Source organism: Microtus oregoni, unplaced genomic scaffold (genome assembly GCF_018167655.1).
Source record: "Microtus oregoni isolate MIOR12 unplaced genomic scaffold, Mior012 000015F_ref0000493, whole genome shotgun sequence".
NCBI classification, from domain to species: Eukaryota; Metazoa; Chordata; class Mammalia; order Rodentia; family Cricetidae; genus Microtus; species Microtus oregoni.
The window spans coordinates 28230535-28254958 of NW_024543074.1; the positions used below are offsets into that span (position 1 = coordinate 28230535).

Here is a 24424-nt window from a genome sequence, read left to right on the forward strand (position 1 = left end):
AAGGGGGCCTTATTTTGTTTCCTGCCTTCTTATTCAAATAAAGACAACAAAGAAAGATGTCTTTCTGAGACAAACATTTTTTCCACAAGGGTTTCTTTAACATCTGTAAACTAAATGACATTGGTCATGGCTGACTGGGTCCAGTGTAACTGGGAATCGTGGCTTTTTTAACAGTGAATTTTAACTTTAGGCTTCTTTGAATCCTCAGTTAACACATCCCTCTGGCCACCTGCATTAAAGTCTCCCGTGCATCTTCCAGCTCAGCATCAAACTGCCATGGCCCCCTCCCAAGCTGCGTCTCATTCTCCTCAGCCCTTTCCTGAGACCCGTGATAAAGCTTCCTCTTCATTTCTCTCCTTTCCGCCAACCTTAACAACTGTCCAGCCCAGAGTCCCGGCCCCGAAGACAGATGGACAAACACGTCCCCAGCAGCAGGGGAGGAAAGCATAAAGGCACCCATACCGAGAAAAAGAAGTCAGCTTGTCACTACTTATAGGTGACATAAGCCTATATAGAAACACCCAATAACTTTACCAAAACTGACCTATTAGAAGTAGGAAGTGAGCGTAGCCAGGCGGCAGCGTACAGAAATCGGTAGCACCTGAATATCAATAGTCAATTGCCTGAAAATGAAGCAAACAAAGCAATTTCACTTCCAAAAAATAATACCTAGAAATAAACTTCATCGAAGAAGTGAAATATCTGTACAACTAAAAGCATATGGCGCTGAGGACGCTGGAGAGAACATAACAAAATCGCACTGAGGATGCTGGAGAGGACGTGAAGAAAGAGAAAAACAGCATCATTAAAACAGCCGTGCTATGGAGAGCATTTTGCAGACTCAGAGAAGTCATTATCAGAGTATCAGTGACATCATTCCCAGAACTGTAGTGATATTGGTTTGTGTTTTAACAAATAGAGTTTGCCTGAAGATCAGAGTGCAGAACTGAGCCCCTAGAGGCCAGGGAGTGGGGGCACACACCTTTAATCCCAGGACTCAGGAAACAGAGGCAGGGGGTCTCTGTTAGTTCAAGGCTACACAAGATTGACTCTGTCTACAAAAGGAACAGAGCTCACACAAAGGTGATCCCAGCATTTGGGATCCCACGGCTTTAACCCAGAACTAGAGAGGTGGAGACAGGAGTGATATGGCTGGGCGGAGAAAGGAATGTAAGACGGAAGGAGACAGGAGCTGGGTGTAGTCTGAGGAGCAGAACAGTCTGAAACAACCTGAGGGCATTTGAGGAGGCAGTCTGAAGACAGGATCACCCTTTTGGTCTGAGCATTGATAGAGGTAAGAACTCTCTAGTGCCTGGCTGTTCTGCTTCTCTGATCTTCAACATTAATCTCTATATAGGACTCTAGATTTTTATTATTAATACCAATTAGAATTCATGCTAGAGAATTAGAAAAACAATCCTAAAATTCATATGGCACCTCAAAAACAAAACAAAGCCAAAAAAAGCCCAACCTTGAATAGACAAAATAAACACCATTAAAATAAAGGAAGCAGGAGCCGTAACAGTGACTTCAAAGTATACTATGAGTCTATAATAATTAAAACACTGATACAAAACTAGACATTTAGGCTATGGAACAGAACACAGAGTCTAGAAATAAACACATCCATAGGGAACTGCTTTTTGATAATAGTGTCATGAACATGGCATTAGGGAGAGGGCCTTCTCTCTAATAATAATAATCCCTTGGAAAATGGGATATCTACATGCAGAACTCTCTAATCAGCTAGAAAGATCAGCTAAAAATAGATTCAAATGTAACATCTGAAATTGTGTATTACTAGAATAAAACATAAAGGAAGTGCTTCAGGATGCTGGGACCAGCAAGTGTTGTTCCCTCTAAGCTACCAGAATCCCTGTCGTGTGTGTGTGTGTGTGTGTGTGTGCATGTGTGTGCCAGCGAGATGCCGAGTGTATAAAGGCACTCGCTGAAGTCCAGCAACCCCAGTTCAACTGTGAGAAGTCACGCAAAAGATGAAGGAAAAGACTAGCTGTACGAAGTTGTACTCTGACCTCACATGAACGCCATGGCATGTGCACCTACAACTACCGTAAACAGAAACATTTGAATCATAAGTAGTAAACGCCGGTGAAGGAGAAAGGGAAGGGCACTTCTCAGGACATCAGGGGATAGCGCCACATCCAGGCCCACGTGAGTGACACTGGTTAGACTCGCAAAACAAAACAAAGCCAAAAGAAAAAGAAGAGAAAGGAGGAAAGGGATTTGGGAAGAAGGTGGGAGGCTGAGGGGATGGGACGAGGTGAGGAGAGTAGGGGGAGCAAGTGCGATGGTGACGTGTCATACACCTGTGAAACTGTCAAAGAACACATTAAAATAAAAAGCTAAAAATAGAATATCATACGGTATATCAAACCCACTACTCGGTACAGATGTGAAAGAAATGGATCCTTATCTTGAAGAGACATCTGGAGTCATCTGTGTATCCTGCCAGTATTGGCCAAAAACTGGAAATGGCGCAAGTGCCCGTCCACCAATGAATGGTTAGGTCAAAGCCATGCCTGATGGAATAGGTAAGCCGTGAGAAGAGGAGGAGCCCACTTACTTACAGCGGCAGAAGGAGACAGGCGAGAACCAGAGATCAGTATGCTAAATAATGAAGTAAACCAGACACAGAAGGAAGATGACTGAGGGATGCCACTCACACCTGGAGTGAAAAGAGAGCAGATCTTACCGGACTGCTTGTAGACCAGGGACTGCCAGCAGATGGGAGAAGTAAAGACCGCTGGATAGGGAAGACTGGCCAGTGGGCAGTGAGCTGCAATTAGTTAAGAAATAAGTGAGTTCCACTTTCCTACTTACATAGCAAGTGACTCATTGTGAATATTTTTTTTTAAAACCAGGAGAATGGGTATCGACTACTTTCCATGTAAAGAAGGAATAAATATCTAAGGATATATTTAGCCTATACAATGCCTGTATGTATCAAATCATGACATGGGTCTGGGGGATGACTTAGCTGGCAAAGTACCTTGCCATGCAAGGAGTTTGATCTCCAGCATCCATGTAAAAAGCCAGGTGTGTTGGTGTAAGCCTGCCATCCCGGTGCTGGGGAGATAGAGACCGGGGCGGGGGGAGTCCTGGGGTTGCTGGCAGCTAGTTTTGTCAAGTCAGTAAGATCTAGGTTCAGCGAGAGATGCTATCCCAAAAAGTGAGGTGGAGGGAGAGAGACACTTGGTGTGAACCTCTACCTCCACATACTTGCACACCACATAGGCACACACACACACACATACACACATACAAAACAAACAAAAACTCAAAACAAGTTAAACACTTAGACACAAGACCTAAATCTATGGAATTGCTGGATGAAAACATAGGAAAAAGTCCATGACACTGGTCTGGGCAAAGTCTTCTGGGATATAACTCTTAAAGATCAGGCAACAGACACAAAGACAGAGAATTTGATTACATCAAAGCAGAGGAGAAGCAAAGTGAAAACACAACCCACAGGCTGGGGAGATATTTGCAGTCTTGGTTGGTTCAACAGTACAGCTCGGCCTGTTGAATATTTGTGTTGTTCGTAATAAATCTCCAGAATCTCCAGAACCTCACAATCTTGCAAAACGGAAGCTAAATAGTAACTCCCATTTCTCTCTCTTAGGTATTAGCGATATCCTTTCATTCTCCATTCCCTATGAGTTTAGATCCTGTAGGTTCGTCATATAAGAACCAATGTGAAGTATATGCTGCTTTACGGCTGGCTTATTCCACTTGGCAGAGTTTCTTCTCAGAGTTTCTTCAAGGTTCATCCATGTTGTCAAATGTGAGAGGATTTCCTTCCTATGGATACAGAATCCATTCTGCGGGTTTATTTCCAGTGAGCTGGATGGGTTTCTATTGATGTACTTGGATGGGAATTGGGTGTTGGCAAGGAGTAGTTTGTCCAGCATTGAAGCCCTGGCCCTTGCGTGCTGGACACCTGGCAGGCAGAGGCCCAGAGATTCAGATCCCAAAAACTAGAGACTTAGTATTCCAGGCATTAGAAAGCAGAGTCTTAGAGTTGAAAGAAATGAGATTAGATGCTCACAGCTCCAGGTTCCCATTGCCAACGGCCTGGCACTTAATATCTAGTGGAAAAAAATCACCGCTCCAAGAAGCAGCCAGAGCAGCTACAGTCAAATACAACAGCGGTGCTTGTATGTGTATACATGTAATAACAATTACTGAAAAGTGAAGGCATGAGGTTGAAAGAGATCAAACGGGAGCACATGAAAGGTTTTGGGGGGAAAAAAGGGAAGATAGAACATTGTAACTTTGTTATAATCTAAAAAATAGATTAAAAACCAAAACTCATGCTTAGGCAAAGACTATCGAAGAGAAACTTTTTATTGAGCCGTAAGCTGCAATAGCAGAGAACAGAATGAGAGAGGGAGACTTCCTGCTGACTAAAGCAAAAGGAGCATCCAGGAAAGGGGACAAAGGTGTCTGCAGCCCTTCCTGGAAGGCCAGCAGAGGAAGCGCTTATCTCTGGCCTGGATAAAAACGGTGCTAAAAGTCCGGAGTGAGCTGCTCTGACTAGAAAGAGCTTTGAGGAGAGTAGAGTTGGTTCCGGCAGCCAACAGCTGTAGTCTTACTGTCTCTTCCTCGGGGCATCGGGGGGCAAGTTCAAGGCAGCTGGCTACCATACAGGCGGTCCTGCCAGCTGTCAGATGGCCTGCGCTTGACAGTTTCAACAGTTCAGTGGGTACGCTAATGAAAGATCAGCACAGAATTAACAATCCTAGTCACACCGGATAGTAATCGTACGCTCTACACCAGTGGTTCTCAACCCTCCCAATGCTGAGAACCTCTAATACAGTTCCTCGTGTTGTGGTGATTCCCCAAACATAAAATTATTTTTGTTGCAGCTTCATAACTGTAATTTTGCTACTGTTATGAATCGTAATGTACATATCTGATTGCAGGATGTCTAATATGTGGCCCCTGTGAAAGTGTCATTTGACCTTAGGAGGATCGCGATCCACAGGTTGAGAACCACTGCTTTACATACTTAAATCCGCTCTAGTGCTTGAGGTCCCCTCTGTCCTGTTCCCCCGCTATTCTCCTTCCCTCTTCTCCTGGTGGGGGCTATCTGGTTTGTTTCCACCTTGTGGCCATTGTGAAGAATGCCGCAATGGACGCGGGTGCTTAAACAGCCCTTTGCGGTCCTGTTTCAATTCATTAGACTATAAAACCGGAAGTGGGATTGCTGGACCTCCACAGGAGTTCTGCTTTTTTCCTCTAGACGTTTATTCTTTTAAACTTGGCTCAAGAGAACTTTGGTAACCTCGATTAGATTGCGTTGAGATGAGTTTGAACAATTTTTCACTCCGTCTGTACCTCTGCCAAAGGCAGCACTTTACACAGATGTGGGGAAGGAACTCTGGGAGTTCTGGCTCAGTTCTGCAACATGGAAGTCATCTAGCGACAGAAGTGAGCTAGAGAAGTGACCAAGAGTTCTTTAGTTTCAATGACTCAAATATCAAGTCCTGTGATTCCCGAAATGACCTGTAGAGGGCGCTCTCTCTAAACTATGGACACTGACTCCCCAGGAGTGACCGCGACAGCCTGGGGTTTATTGCAGGCTCTGCGCACCGGGCGGTTTATATTTCTCTCTTTATGGGTGCACGGAAAACAACAAAACAATCCCAAATGGCTAAAAAGAAGAAAAAAGTTCACACTAAATTGTGAGTTTTTTCCAACTTCCCTTTTCTTTTTAGCAACATAATTACTATGATTTAAAAAATAATAATAATAAGACAAACAAACAAAAATTAAACACATAGCGTGGTTCTTCTTAACAAAGTTTTGCTCGGAGTTTTAAAAGTAGGAGCAAAAGTTTTGAAATGAAAAGACTTGAAGATTACTATACTTGTTTTAGTTTAAAAAGCTTCATTGTACGGGTTGTTTTATTTCCTGGCATTCACACATTTCCTTCTATTTTTTGTGCTTTAATTATATTTCTTTGTCTAATTTTGAAGAAAAAAGCTCACTCATCAGTTGGGGTGGCATCTGACTTCAAAACAGAGTCCCAAGGAGACAACTGATTTCCTTTTTTTTTTTTTTTCATGTAGCTAAAGGTTTTAATTTTTCTGTAGTCTTCCATAGCTGGGTGCCACTGGTCTGTGTGTCCTTACCTCCTGAAACTTAATTCTGGTTACTGTAGTTATCTATAGTTATGTAAGTCTCATAATGAGTATACTGACCCTGCCTACTGCTTCATTGCGTCAGTTGCTTTAGCCATTCTAATGCTGTGGCCTTTGTATAAAAACTTTAGAATAGTCTTATTGACATCCACACTATTGTTGGGAATTAGAGACAAACTGTATGAGAACTGTGCATCTGTCTGGGAAGGACTGTTGTGTATGTATATGTGCCAGTGTGTATGTGTGTGTCTATGTTGTGTGTCTGTGTATATATATGTTTGTGTTGTGTGTGTGTCGGTGTATATGTAGGTCTGTGTTTTGTGTGTGTGTTGTTTGTGTGTTGTGTGTGTGTGCGTGCGTGCACACTTATGTATTCTTACAGATTTATCTACTCTTCTGTTCCCCCGAGCACCACTGGACCTCTGGTAATGGTGGCCCTGGCACAATGGGAATGTATCCCCTAAGGTCTAAAAGTGACAGGAGCCAAGGGGTGGTTGGACGTGTGAAGCAGAGGCAGTGGCAAGTGGAGGAGCAGTCTTGAATCTCAGAGGTCAGGTCCTTTGTTACGTGAGTCTTCCAGGTGGCCATATCTCTGCCAAACTGAAATGTCCACCTACTACAGTCCAGAGAAATAGACGAGATGCTGGGGTCACGGTTGCACTGCTGGGTCATGTGGGCGGGGAGTCCCAGATGCTGCTGTGATGGAATACAAGACCATGGGGAGGACGGCATGCAGGGTGTCTCTCCTCCAGAGAAGAGGACAGCGTGCAGGGTGTCTCTCCTCCAGAGAAGAGGACAGCGTGCAGGGTGTCTCTCTTCCAGAGAAGAGGACAGCGTGCAGGGTGTCTCTCCTCCAGAGACGTGAATTCTGACTGTCTCTGATGGTGTGAGTGTGTCAGAAGGCAATGCGAGTTCTCCTTTGAAGCAAAGCTCCCAGGATCCAGGCGGCTCCTAATTCACTTTAACCCCGTGATAACTGTTGGGCCATCCTCTGGTCAGTTAGTGTCACCTGGGGCCAATCAGTGAGATCTGCTGGGGGTCTCTTGTCCAGCCTTTCCTGCAGAGCCCTGGTTACCCTGGGGTTTGCTCCTCTCCCCGTGCTCCCATCTGAGGTATCAGTGTGAGTCCCCGTGTCTCCTCTGTCCCTGCGCCCCCCCTAGTCACGCAACTCTGATGCATTCATTGTACTTTCTTGTGGAGGCCAGCACTGAGCTCTTCGATTGGACCATCTCAGAAGGGAAATTCTACCATGAAAGTGTTTCAGAATGGACAGTTTGAGAATTTGGGGTTTATTTGCTGCTTGGCTGCCAGCACATCTCCTGAGGCAGGGATCCTCAGGGTAGCACTCTTTCTTGCTTGGGGTTTTCAGAGTCAAATTGCAGAAGGAAAGCTGAGGCCAAGCAACACACATTTATAAAGTGACCACTGAGTGGCCAGTCAGGAGCCTTCCTCTCAGACCGCTTGTCAGCATGTTAGTGGCAATAGGACAATGGGAGAGGGAGGGGTAGGCCAGAGGCATGATCATAACCTTTCCTGGAGCAGGCAAAGATTCTCGGAACATGAGCATCCCACCCTTAATGGCTCAGTGCTTCCCGTCTTGTCTGCTGGTAGGTGTGCCACTCGGAATATAATGAATCCAGAGGTTATCTGGTGGTCACCCTGGCAACCACTTTAGATCTCTCTGATGTTGAATCAGTCACTGAAGAGAAACTTTTGGCCTTTGAGCACCCTGTTCTCAAACACTAGGGTGGGGTAGAAATTTAACTAGGTCATGTAGACAGCTCACTGGGTAACAACTCATATGGGAAACTGCACAGCTATTTAAATCAAGGATATTTTCTTAAGCTCCCTTAGAGCCCTTACACGCCTAGGGTCTAAGCGGTCACTCTGACTCCCCTCACATTAGGATGAAGGGAAAGATATCAGGAACCTTGGGACTGGCCATGGGGCTGTGGAACAAGAGCATGTGAATGCCTGGGGAGGCTAAGAAGAGGGTGTGGGATAGCCTGGAATTATAGACAGCTGTGAGCACCCATGTGGGTGCTGGGACTCGAACCTGGGTCCTTTGCAAGAACTAAGTGCTTTTAACTGTTGAGCCATCTCTCCGGCCCCATCTGCCCAGTTACTTAGACCTTCCACCATGCCATTCTAGACACCAGACGAGAAACAATGGGACCGGCTACTGATCTGGTGGGGTTCAGCCTTGCCTTTGGTCTATGTCTTTCTTCCTATGCCCCATACCCCCCTTTCAGAAGGTAAATGTTTTCTCCATAGAATGGTATCTTGGAAGTGCCCCCCCCGTTTTATATAGGGGATCAGAGCTAGACATTGGCCTTGGGAGGAGACTTTAGAGCAAAATTGAAACTTCTGCAACTTGAAGAACTCTTGGAGACGGGCTAAATGTTCATTATGCGATGGGAAATGGGTATTAGGGAGAGCAGAGGTGTCGTGGTTTGAGGATGAAATGTTTTCCCCAAGACCAAGCACCATAGCTCCTGGGAGTTAGTACAGCTCTCAGGACATGGGACTTCATGCTCAGAAGTGAGTCTCTGGGGTTGTGCTCTTGCCGCTCCTGTCTGCTTCCTGCCGCCAGGAGGTGAACAGCCTTCTAAGCTCTCCTGCTTCAATGACTTTCTCCATTACTACAGGCACAAAGCACCGAAGCCACCATGGACTGAAACCTCTGAGCCCAAGTGACAAAGCAAACCTTCCTCTTCTTCAGCTGCTAGTCTGGGGTGCATTGTGACGGTGACGTAAGCCCGACCGATGCGTTCGTCTCTTGTAGAAACTTCCCATGAGTACAGTCTTCTCTTCCTGAACCAGGGGGATCTCTGTGAGTTCAAGGCCAGCCTGGTCTACAGAGTGAATCCACGACAGCCAGGGCTGCACAGAGAAACCCTGTCTCAAAACACAAAGCAAACAAACCAAAAAATAAACAAATAAAAACCAATACAACTCCCCCCAAAACAAAATAAAACAAAACAAACAGAAAAAAAAAACCAGAAAAACTGAAACCAGAAAAATACAAAGAAGAGCATGGGAGGAAAGCAATGGGTGATGACCATTTAGGCATGGTCCCAAAGAATAGGCAAGAAAAGGGAAAGAGCCAAGTCCCCTTGAAACTATTGAGATCTGGGGACACTGAGAAGGCAAGGCTATGCAAAAGCACACATCTGAAGAAAACTTGTCTTTCTATGGAAAGACAACTTGTCTCTCTAGAAATAGAGAAAGGAACCCTTGACTACACCCAATGGGAAAGCAGTTCCTGTGTCCACAGGAAACTCTGCAAACAGTTGATAGAGAAGAATCTGACATATCCAAATATGACTTGTAAATAGGAACCAACGCAGCCTTCTTATACAGAATACACACTTTTATTTTATTTTTTGTTATTGTTTTTTGAGTCATAGTTTCTCTGTCCTGGAACTTGCTCTGTAGACCAGGCTAGCTTCGAACCCACAGAGATCTGCCTGCCTCTGGCTCCCAAGTGCTGGAATTAAAGGTGTGCATCACCACTGTCCAGTTAATGTACACACTTTTTTAATTTAATTTTTTATTGATTTTTTTATTGAGCTCTACATTTTTCTCTGCTCCCCTCCCTGCCTCTCCCCTCCCCCCACTTCAACCTTCCCCCAAGGTCCCCATGCTCCCAAATTACTCAGGAGATCTTGTCTTTTTCTACTTTCTTTTTTTTTTCTTTTTTTATTGAGAAAAGGAGAAAAAAAAAAACAAGTTTCTACCTCCTCCCAGCCTCCCATTTCCCTTTCCCTCCTCCCACCCTACGCCCCCTCTTCCCACCCTTCTCCCCCTCCCCCCACTCCTTTCCTCCTCCCTCTCCAGTCCAAAGAGCAGTCAGGGTTTTCTGCCCTGTGGTAAGACCTAGGACCTCCCACCTCCGTCCATATCTAGGAAGGTGAACATCCAAACTGGCTGGGCTCCCACAAAGCCATCACATTACGTAGGATCAAACCCCCGTGCCATTGTCCTTTGCGTCTCATCAGCCCTCATTGTTCGCCATGCTCAGAGAGTCCAGTTTTATCCCATGCTTTTTCAGTCACAGTCCAGCTGGTCTTGGTGAGCTCTCAATAGATCAGCTCCACTGTCTCAGTGGGTGGGTGCATCCCTCGTGGTCCCGACTTCTTTGCTCATGTTCTCCCTCCTTCTGCTCCTCATTGGGACTTTGGGAGCTCAGTCCAGTGCTCCAGTGTGGGTCTCTGTCTCTATCTCCATCCATCACCAGATGAAGGTTCTATGATGATATGCAAGATATTCGTCAGTATTGCTCAAGGATAGGGTCATATATAGTTATCCGCTTGGCTAAGGGAAGTAGACAAAATTGCCGGGGAGAAAATTGGGATCTTGGGGTGGGGTGGGTTGGGGGTAAGGGGAGATGGGGAGAGAAAAGTTAGAAGGGAAGGAGGTCGGGCCTTGGGAAAGCAGGAGGATTGGGATAAAGGAAGGTTGGACAGGGGAGCACGGAACCACAATTCTTAGTTAAGGGAACCACTTTAGGGTTGGCAAGAGACCTGACCCTAGAGGGGCTCCCAGGTGTCCAAGCTGAGGTCCCCAGTTAGTTCCTTGGGCAGTTGAGAATAGGGAACCTGAAATGACCCTATCCTTTTTCTACTTTCTACTTCCCATGTAGATTAGATCTATGTAAGTCTCTCTTAGTGTCCTCATTGTTGTCTAAGTTCTCTGAGATTGTGGTTTGTAGGCTGGCTTTCTTTGCTTTATGTTTAAAAACCAGCTATGAGTGAGTACATGTGATAATTGTCTTTCTGTGTCTGGGTTACCTCACTCAAAATAATGTTTTCTAGCTCCATCCATTTTCCTGCAAAATTCAAGCTGTCGTTATTTTTTTCTGCTGTGTAGTACTCCATTGTGTACTTATCCATTCTTTGGTCGAGGGGCATTTAGGTTGTTTCCAGGTTCTGGCTATGACAAACAAAGCTGCTGTGAACATAGTTGAGCACATGTCCTTGTGACACGATTGAGCATCCTTTGGATATATACCCAAAAGTGGTATTACTGGGTCTTGAGGAAGGTTGTTTCCTAATTTTCTGAGAAATCGCCACACTGACATCCAAAACGGTTGTACCAGCTTGCATTCCCACCAGCAATGTAGAAGTGTTGTTCCCTTTTCCCCACAACCTCTCCAGCATAAGTTGTCATCAGTGTTTTTGATCTTGGCCATTATTACAGGTGTAAGATGGAATCTCAGAGTTGTTTTGATTTGCATTTCTCTGATGACTAAAGATGTTGAACATTTCTTTAAGGTCTTTCAGCCATTTTAGAGTACATACTTTTAAGTTTGAGGACTAGCACACAGCATTTCCATGGGTGTGGTCATCAGAAATGAGAACGAGGCCAAAGGTTTCAATGTGAATTAAAGAGAATATTTTAAAAGCGAGTACTAGACTGGGGAGATCTCAGTCCCATCCTTAAAGGCTAGACTCACAGCCAAAAGCTTAAGAAAGCAACTTCAGCCAGAAAGAACCAGAGAAAGTAAATACATGATAACACAGACAACTTGGCAGTTGTAGAAATTAAAACAGAGCTGGTGGGATTCAGAAAGAATAAGATTGAGAACAGGCCCAACAGGCCAGTGAAGACAGAGCACAGTGAGGAATGGCTACACAGAATGATCCGGAAGAGGAAGAGGAGAAAAGTAAGGTCATGGGAAATCATTGGCCCATGCCAGAACTTAATGAACATGTAAAAGATACGCCAGGGGTAAAAGGATTTTTATAACCAGTCACCCTGCCCTCCTGGAATAAGGGCTACCAACCATTTCAAACACAGAACAAGAGTAGGGGGCTGGAGAGCTGCCTAGGTAAGAGCACTTGCTGCTCTTGCAAGGGACCCAGGTTTGTTTTTCAGCACCTTCATGGTAGCCAACAGCTTTCTGTAACTACAGTTCCAGGGGATCTGATGCCCTCCTCTGGTCTCCAAGAACACCACCTATGCAGGGTACACAGGCATGTTTTTAATCAAAACATTCATAAACATAAAGTAAAAATAAGTAAATCTTTTTTTAAGAGGAAGAACTAAACACCTTTAGTTCTGGCACTTGGGAGGCAGAGGCAGGTAGATCTCTATGACTTCAAGACCACTGCCTGATCTATGTAGCAAGTTCCAGGCCAGGCAGAGCTATGTAGTGAGTTCCTGTCTCAACCAACCAAACAACAAACAAACAAAAAAATGGTTTTTTTTTTAAAGGAGAAGGAAGGAAGGAAGGAAGGAAGGAAGGAAGGAAGGAAGTCAACAAGGCTGGAGAACTCTCCATGTTTAAGGGATCTTGCTGCCCAACCTAATCACAGGGAGCTGAGTCTGGCTCACGAACCCCCACAGAAAAAGTCGAGGCCGGCAGCACAAGCACCTGTCCTCCATCACTGTGGAAACTGAGAAGGAGGATCACTGGGGCTTGCTGCCTGGCAACCTAGCTCCAGGTTCAGTGAGAGACCCTGCCTAGGGGTACGGTGGAGCCCAGGATCCCCACACCCTCCTTTGGCCTCTGTGTGTATACATGGTCCTGCTCACCTGCATACACAGGTCATAATCACACCCAGTGGGCTGGCAACAGGGGAAGACTCTTGCCTCCAAGCCCAAGGATCTGAGTTCAATCCCCAGCACCCACATGATGGCCAGAAAGAACAAATCCCTCAAGTTGTTTTCTGACCTCAGCATGCACTCTGTAGCGGGCGTGTACCTACTCCCACACCCCATCTGCATGTAAACACAAGATAAATTAGAACGTAATGAAAAAATTAAAAACAAAAGGAACACTGTTCTATTTGTGAGTGGATGGGTTGTACCTGTGTGTGTGTGTGTGTGTGTGTGTGTGTGTGTATGTGTGTGTGGGTGTGTGTGCGTTCACTTACCTGTGGAGGCCTGAGATTGTTTTTGCTTAATTCTTTTCCACCTTATTTTTGCGATAGGATGCCCCACTGAACTAGAAGTCCATGGATTTGGCTAGGTTAGCTGGCCGATGAACTTCACATCCACCCCTCTTTGCCCCACAGTGCTAGGGTTACAGATGCATATGGCCACATCTGGATTTTCATGCAGATGTTGGGATCCAAAAGCATAAAGTCCTCACACTTGCCACAGGTACTTAACTGAGACAACTCTCAGCCTCTATGGAAGCCACTGGAAGACGAATTCCAGGCAGCTAAAGAGAGATTCTGTCCAAGGGGCTGGGTGTAAATACTGATACATATTTTCTCCCTTCCTTCCTCCTCCCTCCCCCCTCCTTCCTTTCTTTTTCTGCAGAAGCATGATGAACAGAATGATGCTGGCTAGAGGAAAGTGATAAGTATTCCATTTCTTATAATGTGGGGATTACGTAACCATTAAATTAGGGAACAAGGAGAACAGATGGAAAATGGAATAAGCCTCTGGTAGCAAAAATATGTTTAACAGGAAAAAGATACAAGTTAAGGACATTAAGATTGGGTTTTCTAGTTGAGTGGTAGGGAAAATATGGAAAGAATATAATACAAAATGATTTTAGCGTTGCTCACATAAAGAACTGTTATTTGAGATGATCAAAATACAACTATCGCAAGTCACTGTGAGGAGAAAAAGTCTTCCTGAAGAGTGAGAAACAACGGTATAAAGCAAAGCAAACGGCTGGGCGTGGTGGTCACACCATCAGTCCTGGGTCAGCAGAGGCTGGTGAATCTCTGAATTCAAGGCCAGCTTGTGTCGTTGGTTGTTTTTATACTTTTTTTGCTCTTTTCTCTTTGGAGATTCGCCACCCAGATCCCAAATAAATTTTACATGGAGTCTTATTCTTCCTTACGAATGTCTGGCCTTAGCTTGGCTTGTTTCTAGTCAGCTTTTCTTAAATTATCCTGTCTTTCTTTTGCCTCTGGGCTTTTGTCTTTCTCTGTCCTATATACCTTTTTTTACTTCTTACTCCAAGGCTGGCTGGGTGGCTGGGTGGCTGGGTGGCTGGGTGGCTGGGTGGCTGGGTAGCTGGGTACTTGGCCCCTGAAGGCCTCTTCTTCTTCTCTTGCTTCTCGATCTTTTTCCTCCCAGATTTCTCCTCCTATTTATCCTCTCTGCCTGCCAGTCCCACCTATCCTTTCTCCTGCCTCCCTCTCCACTCTTCAATACTTTATTAGATCAACCAGACACTTTAGACAAAGTAACACAGTTTCACAGAGTTAAGCAAATGCAACATAAAAGAATGCAACACATCCTTGCATCATTAAACAAATGTTCCACAGTATAAATACATGCAACGTATCTTAAAATAAGATTCCACAATAAGCAAGGTCTACACACAGAGTTCCAGGTCAGCCAGGACTACACAGTGAGATGATGTCAAGTTAAAAACACAAAATAAAGGCAAAAGCAAACAGTTCATTTATGAAAGTATTTAACTATTGTCTGTATTAATAGACATAGAGACATATGGAACAAAGACACATGTATGAAGAGAATCCCAGCATCCAGGAACAGATACACATGACAATAAATGTAAGTCAACTCATCTTGCCTACTGCTAGGAAAGTTTGTGTTCGCTCCTGTGCGGTACATAAAAGACATGTTTAAAATTAATCAGGAGGCTGCAAATAAGAGGGTTGGTGTTTGCGGGTTAGTTTGAGACATTAGGATGAGCCCATGTCTAGCTTTCTAGATATGGATGGCTAAACATTAAAATACTGCTAGACATGGTGACGCACACTGGTAATCATAGAGCTTGGGAGGTTGAGGCAGGAGGATCACAAGTTCAAGATCATCCCTAGCTACAGAACAAGTTTAAGGCTAGCCTGGGGTACATGAAACCAACCAAATGACAAGACAATAGTGATAGGTTTGTGTAGGTTTATTGGTTATCGGGCACACGTGACACCAGCACCCTGGCAGCTGAGAGCAGTTAGAAACGATGATGGTCCAGTATCAACAATCAGGGCCTGGCCGGTGATGCTCCTGCGTACTGAAGAGAACCAAGGTCCCTCTCCTCGGGGGATGACCAATTATACGATGAGGGCACAAATTATGAAGCACGAGCCTGGAACATCTTTTTAAAATTCCTTTTTTATAGTATTTCTTTAAATGAGTGAGTGCACGTATGTACATGTACCGGCTTGTCCATATGAGCACCACACGCATGCAGCCTGACTCCTTGAAACTGGAGTTCAGGTGCCTGTGAGCTGCCAGTGTAGTGTGGGCGCTGGGACCTGGAGGTATAGGTGTCTCAGCTGCCGGGGCAGTGTGGGTGTTGGAACTGGTGGTACGGGTATCTCAGCTGCCGGGGCAGTGTGGGTGCTGGAACTGGGGGTACAGGTGTCTGAGCTGCTGGTGTGTGGGTGCTGGGAACTGGGGGTACAGGTGTCTGAGCTGCTGGTGCAGTGTGGGTGTTGGGAACTGGACCTGGGTCCCCTGCAGGAATAGCAAGTGCTCTTAACTCCTGAGATATCTGCCTTAGTTAGGGTTTCTATTGCTGTGATGAAACATCATGAGCAAAAAGCAACTTGAGGAAGGGGCTTATTTGGCTCACACTTCCACATTGTAGTCTATCACTGAAGGATGCCAGGTCAGGAACTCAAATAGGGTAGGAACCTGGAGGCAGGAGCTGATGCGGAAGCTGTGGAGGGGTGCTGCTTACTGACTTGCACTCCACGGCTTGCTCAGCCTGCTTTTTTTTATAGAAACCAGGACCACCTGCCCAGGAATGACCCCACCCACAATGGGCTGGGCCCTCCACCATCAATCACTAGTTAAGAAAACACCCTACAGGTTTCTTATTGTCAAATCTTACTGAGGCCTTTTCTCAGCTGAGGCTCCCTCCTCTCCAACGACCCCAGCTTGTATCAAGGGGAGGTAAAACTAGCCAGCATGCCATCTTTCCAACCCCTTTATAGTTTCCCATTTGATTTTCTAGACTTTAGTATTAATGTGCATGTGTGTTCAAGCACATGTGTATGGCCACATGTTTGGAGGTCACGAGGGTTAAAGGGGAATAATGGAACAGGAATGGTCAAACTAAGGTGGGAAAGTGGAGGAGCAGAGTGTGGGGAGGGACAAATGACACTTCTGAAAAAGACATGGGGAAACCCACTACTGTATAAGTTTACATGTATCTATATATATCTATCTATCTATATATATATATATATCTTACACACACACACACACACATATATATCATTGACATATATGCTTGTATGTACATATGCATATTTATATTTAAAATGGAGTTTCCCAGGATGGACACATAGTTCAGCAGTTAAGAACACTTGCTCGGGGCTGGTGAGATGGCTCAGTGGTTAAGAGCACTGACTGCTCCTCCAGAGGACCCGGGTTCAGTTCCCAGCACCCACATGATGGCACCTCGCAGCTCCAGTTCAAGAGAACCTACATCGTTATACCAATGTGCATGAAATAAAGTTGTTGTTGTTTTTTTTAAAAAAAAAAAAAACACTTGCTCTTGCAGAGGACCTGAGTTCAGTTCCCAGGCCCCGCATGGTTCACTGCCATCTGTAACTCTGGTTTAGGAGATTTGATGTCCTCTGAAGGTTCCAGGCATGCATAAATCAATCTAATTTCTAATGCAGCTACCCTATTATAGGGCAACAACGACTCTTCCAGAGACTAGTAAGTCAAAGCCCAGTGCCAGGTATGAGTTCCTTCTTTTGGAGTTGTTGGCTGCTGAGGTCCCATAGATCCACGAATATTATAGGTTATTGCCTTTGCCCTTGAGCACATAGCATTGGGAACATATCAATGACATTGATAAAAATGGAAAGAGGACCTAGGGATGTAGCTCAGTAGGGAGAATGCCAGCCTCAAATACACAAAGCCCAGAACCGCAGAATGAGTGCGGTGGCACAGGCCTGTGACTCTAGCATCCCGGTGGTGGAAGTCACTGAACCAGAAGTTCAAAGTCATCCTCTGGTACAAAGTCTGAAACCAGCCAAAGCAAAACTGGGAGGCCTGACAAAGAAACCCATCTTCGTTGTGGGCAAGTCCACGGAAGCTGGAATGGGGAGAAAGGCATTCAGCAAGGTTCTGGGAAGCAGGGATTTCAGATTTCTGAGAGAAGTCAGCCGCTGAAAGGGAGACCTAGGAGAGAGCAGCCACCGGAGGACTGAGCCTTGAGACACACCTCCTCTTTAGAGCGGGGAACAGGAAGGAACCAGTTTGGGTGAGCCTCAGAACCAGCACAGGAAGAAGTGGAAGGCAGAGCAAGTGACCCCTGTCTTCTAAGTGTAAATTTTTATCTATAATTTGAACGTGTGAGAAAAGGGACGTGAGGACCACAGCACATCTTTAGAAACGGGTACAAGTGAGGGCGCTCCCTTCAACTGTGCAGAGACTTCCACAGCAGTAACTGAGTTTAGGATTACCGCCCTCCCCCACGGCGGCCAAAGAACACTGGTGATAAACCATTTGCTTCTGTCATTCCGTCCAGCCACCCCTTATCCCTTCTTAGCCAGTATCCTTGTTGTTTTCATGGCATGCCCCTAATCGTGTCCCTCCAGCCTGCCCCAATTTCCTCAGTGTCAGTGAGCCAGCTGCTTTTTGTTGGATGGGAGGGTAAACTCTCCAAGGGCCTAAAGTGAGTTCGCCCCTGGCATAGTGGCACACATCTACGATCCCAGTATTCAGATGGTTGAAGCAGCGGGGTGAGAGCTCAAGTCTAGCCTGGGCCACCACCATGAAACCCTGAGGAGCTTGCTTCTACCTCTGAGGTTCTGTTCATGGCAGCTCCTTCCCACCTTCTTATGAGCTGTGTCCTTAATGTCAGCTGCAGGAAGACCTCGAATATGCCCCGGTGCCTGCTGCTCTACAGCTGGTTATCTTCTAGGCGAGAATAGCGAATCCACAGTGGTAATTCCCCTCTGTATGGTAGGAGGTGGTGCCTCTCCGGAGGCCCAGACAGCAGACTTTCCCCATGCGATAAAGAAACAATGACTCGGATGAGCTGCAAGCTGCATAGACCTAGAGAGCAACTAGAACTCAGAATTTCTGAGTCCGAGTTCAGTGTTTTTCATGTAATTTCTCATGTGTTTCTTTAATGTGACTTCTTAGGTATTCAATGTTAAATCTTCACGTTACTTACATATAATTTGTTATTTGGCATTGACATGTTTTCTTCATCTTACCGAACTTGTTAATAAAAATTAAATGGCACTGTAGGATCAGGACAACCTGCACACACACACACATACAAACTCTCTCTCACACACACACATACACACACACACATACAAACTCACACACACACACACACACACACTACCATTACAGGATCAGGACAACCTGCACACACACACACACATACAAACTCACACACACACACACACACACACACTACCATTACAGGTTCAGGACAACCTACACACACACATACAAACTCACACACATACACACACACACAAACTCACACATATACACACACTACCATTACATGATCAGGACAACCTGCACACACACGGGCACACACAGGCACACACACCATATACAGGATCCTGCTAGTCACTCCTATGGTCTTTGTGAATTCATTCCTTCTCCTCTCTTCCTTTCTGAGAGCAAGATAGGAATTTTTTTAACGCACAGAATAGCACTGGGCTGAAGGAAACAAACAAGGGGACCACCGACTGCCAGGCCTTCTTCCTCAACGCAGCTTCTGTCCAGAAGAAAACAGAAAGAACTCTCCAAACGGGGCTTCTGTGTCTGGATTCAGAGTCAGGCAAGCTGAGGCAGAAGTCAGGAAGCCGATCACCAGGGTTAGTTCTCCTGGTGGTCAGCTGAATACTGATTGGACAAAGGGTAAATGAAACCCCATGAGAACCAGAAAACAATTGCCAGAGGGCAATGGCTTGGGATTCTGTTGCTGTGATAAAACATTGTAACCAAAAGCAACTCAGGGAGGGAAGGGTTTGTTTTATGTTCCAGGGAAGCCAGGGCTGGAACTCAAGGCTTACCTGCTTGCTTTCGGGCTCCTGTTCAGCTTCCTTTCCTACACAACTCAGGACAACTGCCTAGGGGCAGCACTCCCACTGTGGGCGGGGCCCTCCTACATCAATCATTAATCAAGGCAAAGTCCCATAGACTTGCTCACAGGCCAATCTGAGGGAAACATTTTCTCAACTGAGGTTCCTCTTCCCAAATGATCCAGTGTGTCCCAAATTAATAATAAAAACTAACTAACCAGCCTAACAATCATATTTTATACAAGAAACATTTTGGAAGCTAATGCAGCCATTGCAGGCTTGAGGACAGAGCTCAGGATAGCATGTGGAAGGCCCGGTTTGACCAAAGGCTGGGGTTTGACCTCCAGCACCAGGAAAGAAAAAAAAAAAGAAGCAGTCAAACAACAACAGCAACAGCAACAGCAGCAGCAGCAGCAACAGCAACAGCAACAGCAACAACAGCAACAACAACAAAAACCCAATCCAACCAAAGCAAACCAAAACAACAACAAAACATTCCGGACCGGACCAGAGTGGGTAAAGCTCCTCAGCAGGCAAGTCTGAGGACGTGGGTCTGGTTGCAGGAGTCCAGATGAAGGAGGAAAGAAAGAGTTCACAAGGCTAGCCGGCCTCTGACCTCCATGTGTGCACCAGGGCAGTGCATACACACATATACATATTACTATTGTTGCAAAATAATAATAATAAATATAATAAAAAAATAAGAGTTGCCAAAGTCGATATGTATCTTTCACCTAGGGTGAAATACAGTCAGAAATCACACAAAGAATAAATGTAGTCAAATAGATCCAAAGGAAAGTGTCACCAGTTGGGTCCCTGGGAGTCATGAGAAGATGGGGGACAGATCACCAAAGTCTATTAAACCAGAAGCATACTTTATTTCAGGAAAAAATTTTAAAAAATAAATCTCCATGGGGCACAAAAAGCTTATCGGCTAGCTAAGACCACAGCCAGTGATGGACCTGTAAGCCTGCGGCAATGGGCTGTTTCTGAACTCCCTTTTTACAGCAAGAAGCAAGGAGAACTAGGCACGAGCAAAAGAACTTTTACAATTCCGAGGTGAACTCAGATACAAATTGCCCTTCTTTCCCATTTCCGTTCACAGAGGTTTTTAGTTACGCTAGTGTTTGTATTTAAGTCACTCTTCCTGGGTGATCCCTGATGGTGTTTACAGAAGCTCTGTGTGGCCCCTGAAGCTGCCAGTCTCGCACAGCAGGGACAGTGCATAACTGAAGTCACCTACATCCCACCCTCTAAAGGTTAACTCGGCTCAACTGCTGGTCACAAGTGACCAGGGTTTATCTAAAAGCTGACCCTCAGTTCGCAGAGGGCCACTGCAGCCTTGCAGGCAGAGCTCTACGGGTTGTAAAGCAAAGTCACCCACTGTTCCTAGTTAATCCTTAGACTGCTGAGAAAGCTGCTGGCGGTCTGCTCTTGTTCTCCTAGGCTTACAACTTTGTTTCTTTTTTTTCTACATTTTTATTTCTGAAACCTACATTCCCATATTCTTACTCTTGGACTCTTCATCACCAAAGCACTGATTTAAAATATTAACAAAATAGACATTCTAGAGGAGGTGGCTGGAGAGATGGCTTAGTGGTTAAAAGTTTGTATTGCTCCTGCAGAGAACCCAAGTTTGGTTCCCAGCACCCACACTGGGTGGCTCACAACCTCCTGTAACTCCAGGTCTAGGGGATCCAACACCCCTGGCCACCTCAAGAACCTGCACTCATGGGTACATATCAACACACATATACAAATAATTGAAAATAAAATAAATCTTCAATATTTTATATATACATACATATATACATAGATCCTAAACCCTGGCTAGGTGTGGTTGTGCCTGCTTGTGATACCAGCACTCAGGAGACTGGAGCTGGGCAGGAGCTCAAGGCTAGTCTGTGTCCAAAAACCCAAAAACACCACAGTTAGCTCATTTGGGAACAAAGATCTATATATTTGTGTGGTGGCTAATAATTCTACTTCTCAACTTCAAGAACAACTTAAATCTCAACAACAAGCAATGTGTACTTCCGGAATAACTAACACTAAAACACAATGCCAAGGATTACCAAGGATGTAGACCAATGGGACTGCTTACCCATTGCCAGGGAGACTGTGGGAAGCCATTTGCTATCTTCTCATAAGGATGAACCTGCTCAGACCCTAGCAAAGGAGTCAGTATAGCCCTAAGTGTATACCCTTGAGTGATTCACACACATGAAAAAGATCACACTATCCTATAGCCAATAATGAGAAACACCCAACAATCCATCAATAGCAAAAACAATGAATGAATCGGGCACATTCCTATAGTTGAACGCCGTAAGATAATGAAAACGAGTGAACTGCAGTTGCATGAAGCAATGACATTTAATAAGATAAATGGAGCTAGGGGAACAAGGTAAAATGACTGCATTTACATGAAATTCAAAGCACTTGGGACTAAGCAGCGCGTGTATACATGGTCGTCTACGCTGTGTGGGGAAGTGGTTGCCAGAAGGCTAGGAAGGCGGTTATTTATGGGTTGGCGGGAGGAGGACCAGAAAATGTAGATGGTGGGATGCTGTCAGAGTTCTGCTTTGTTTTACTTTTTTTTTTTTCTGAAAATATCTCTTGCCTTTGAAGAAAATGAACTTTCGCTGGGCCCTGCAGACAAGTTAACAACATACCTTGAGATCACTGAAGACTATATACTTAACCCACTGTTCTGCTGTGTCCATAACCTGTTAATCTGCCTTTAAGAGAACAATATAACCGATAGGCCGCTGGTGGTGCATGCATTTAGTCCCAGCACTTAAGAGGCAGAGGCAGGCGGATCTCTGAGAGTTCGAGGCCAGCCTGGTCTGCAGAGCGAGTTCCAGGACAGCCAGGACTACACAGAGAAATCCTGTCTTGGAAAATGAAAAATAAAAAAGAAGAACAATGTAACCAACCTCACCATGCCTTGGATTTCCCCTGCAAATCAGCATTTACAATTTAAGAGAAATGCATAGCCTTAATCTTAGTTAAATACCCTTCCATGCCCCTGACCCAGAGTAACCTATGTGTGCATATGTTAATGTAATGTGTAATCATTTGCTGAAAGTAGCCAATAGGTTGGAATAAACCTTAAGAGCAAATATCCCACAGATATTGAAAGCATCAGTGGGGATATAGGCAGAACTTCCTGTTTGCAGTTTTGAGTGGGTTCTGCCTGCATCATTTGGGTTAGTAATCACTTCCCTTGTAAAACCTTTAAAGATTCTGTGTGGAATCCTTTATCCCTTCCCCACGCCACGCTTCCTGTGCTGCTCAACTGATACAGAACAAAGCCCTTTGTAGAGACAGGAGACACAGGAGAGGTGAAGTATTCAAACCGGCTCATGCTGGATCAAACTAGCCCAAGAGGAAGTTCCTTTGTTTTCATTCTCCAGTGTGTTACCAGTGAACTTCTTGAACTGGTTCATGTTTACCCAGGAGCTTTTAAAATTTGTTCAGACTTTTTCTTTGATACAAGCATGTACAAATGTGTGTATTACATATATACACACATTTACTCATATACTTCATATTGTATGTGATAGACATAAAAATGTATTGACAAAGTAGTTAATCTTTGTTTGGCCACCAGATTTTGAAGAATGTGCTGAAGATAAAGGGCTCTCCAATCAGAAACAGAACATTTACAGGAAATTTGTATGTAGTTTTAGAAGATCCACAAATCTTTTTGAATTCAGCTATGAACAAGAGGGTGTTTGGGATCAATGCTGAAAACTTAGCTGTGATGTCTGTGGATACAAGGTCTACATTTGTAGGAGTTACTTTACGAGGGCATGGCTTTCTTTTTTAAGATTTATTTATTTATTATATATACAGTGTTCTGGTGCAGGCCAGAAGAGGGCACAGATTTCACTACAGATGGTTGTGAGCCACCATGTGGTTGCTGGGAATTGAACTTAGGTCCTCTGGAAGAGCAGCCAGCGCTCCTAACCACTGAGCCATCTCGCCAGCCCGGGCATGGCTTAAAAACCAAGGGGTGATCATGTATTTTTTTCTCTTTGAGACCCAGGGTGACTGTACAACAGACCACAGACCACAAGGCTGTCAGCTGGAGCAGCATGCTTCTAGTAGGCATGGGGTTACACAGGGCCAGTCTCTTAAAAACAGGACAGCACAGAAAACCAGGAGATTTGACAGTGATACTAAACTAAAAATTTCTCCGAAACTATTTTAGATGATAATAAAAAAAAATTCTGCTTATGCATCCAGTAAGGACAGAATCCACTAGTTAGAACCTGGGAGTGGTTGCCAAGCAACTCAGCAGTTCCTCCGTGGGCTAGATCCTAACAACTCTGAGTGGAACCAATGGTAGAACTTTTGTTTGCATACGTCCATCTGACCCGAACAGAAGAAGTGGGCAGCCTAGGAGGGGGACGTTCCAATGCCCATTCCCTATGGTGGGATGCCACGCTCAGCCTTAATGCAGGAGGGAGGGGCTTGGTCCTGCCCCAACTTAATGTCCCACAGGAGTCCTTACTGGTTGGGAGGACTGAATGAAGGAGTGGGCTGGGGAGGGGGTGTGAAGTGGGAGGGTGGGAGGAAGGGGGGAGAACTGTGGATGAAATGTAAAATAAAATTTAAAAAGAAAATTAAAAAAAACAAACAAACTAAAGTAGCCAGGCAGTGGTGGAACATGCCTTTAATCCCAGCACTTGGGAGGCAGAAGCAAGCATGTCTCTGTGAGTTCGAGGCCAGCCTGGTCTACAGTGAGTTCCAGGACAGCTGGGGCTACACAGAGAAACCCAGTCTCCAAAACCCAAAACCTACAAAGAAAGGAAGGAAGGAAGGAAGAAGGAAGGAAGGAAGGAAGGAAGGAAGGAAGAAGGAAGGAAGACAAAAGATTTCTATTTCTACTTAATTTTTCTGTTAAGTTTTTCTCTGAAAACAACTTGACTGTAGATTATAAATGGGTAAGATTTTCTCAAGAGACATGTAGAACCAAAGTGTCATCTGCTAAATGGTTATAAACTACCTGACATCTTATCTTAACTCACAAGGACAAACTAGGCGAGACTCACCTTGAGAAGGAAGGGCAAGAATGGTGAATCACTGCTCTGGGCTGGGCACAGCAGGAGGAAGTGAAACTGAGGAGCACTGGGGAAAGCCAGGCTCCTTTGAGAAAGGACCTACTAACCTATTTTATTTGTTGACTAGTTTCTTGGCTTTCTGGTGCAGAATCTCACCGTGTAGCTCGGGCTGGACTGGAACGCACGGTTCTTCTGCCTCAGTGCTGGGGTTACAGGTGTGTGCGGCCATGTC

At 45.1% G+C, this 24424-nt stretch overlaps 1 long non-coding RNA gene across 1 annotated transcript; it reads right to left on the bottom strand.

Moving 5' to 3' along the window:
- Positions 1 to 10369: 10369 nt before the first annotated feature.
- On the bottom strand, positions 10370 to 19167 carry LOC121456147. Its single transcript, XR_005975604.1, has 3 exons — positions 19112 to 19167; positions 17903 to 18070; positions 10370 to 10419 (listed from the first exon to the last, which is right to left on the bottom strand). It is a non-coding gene; the product is annotated as an uncharacterized LOC121456147 (long non-coding RNA).
- Positions 19168 to 24424: the final 5257 nt, after the last annotated feature.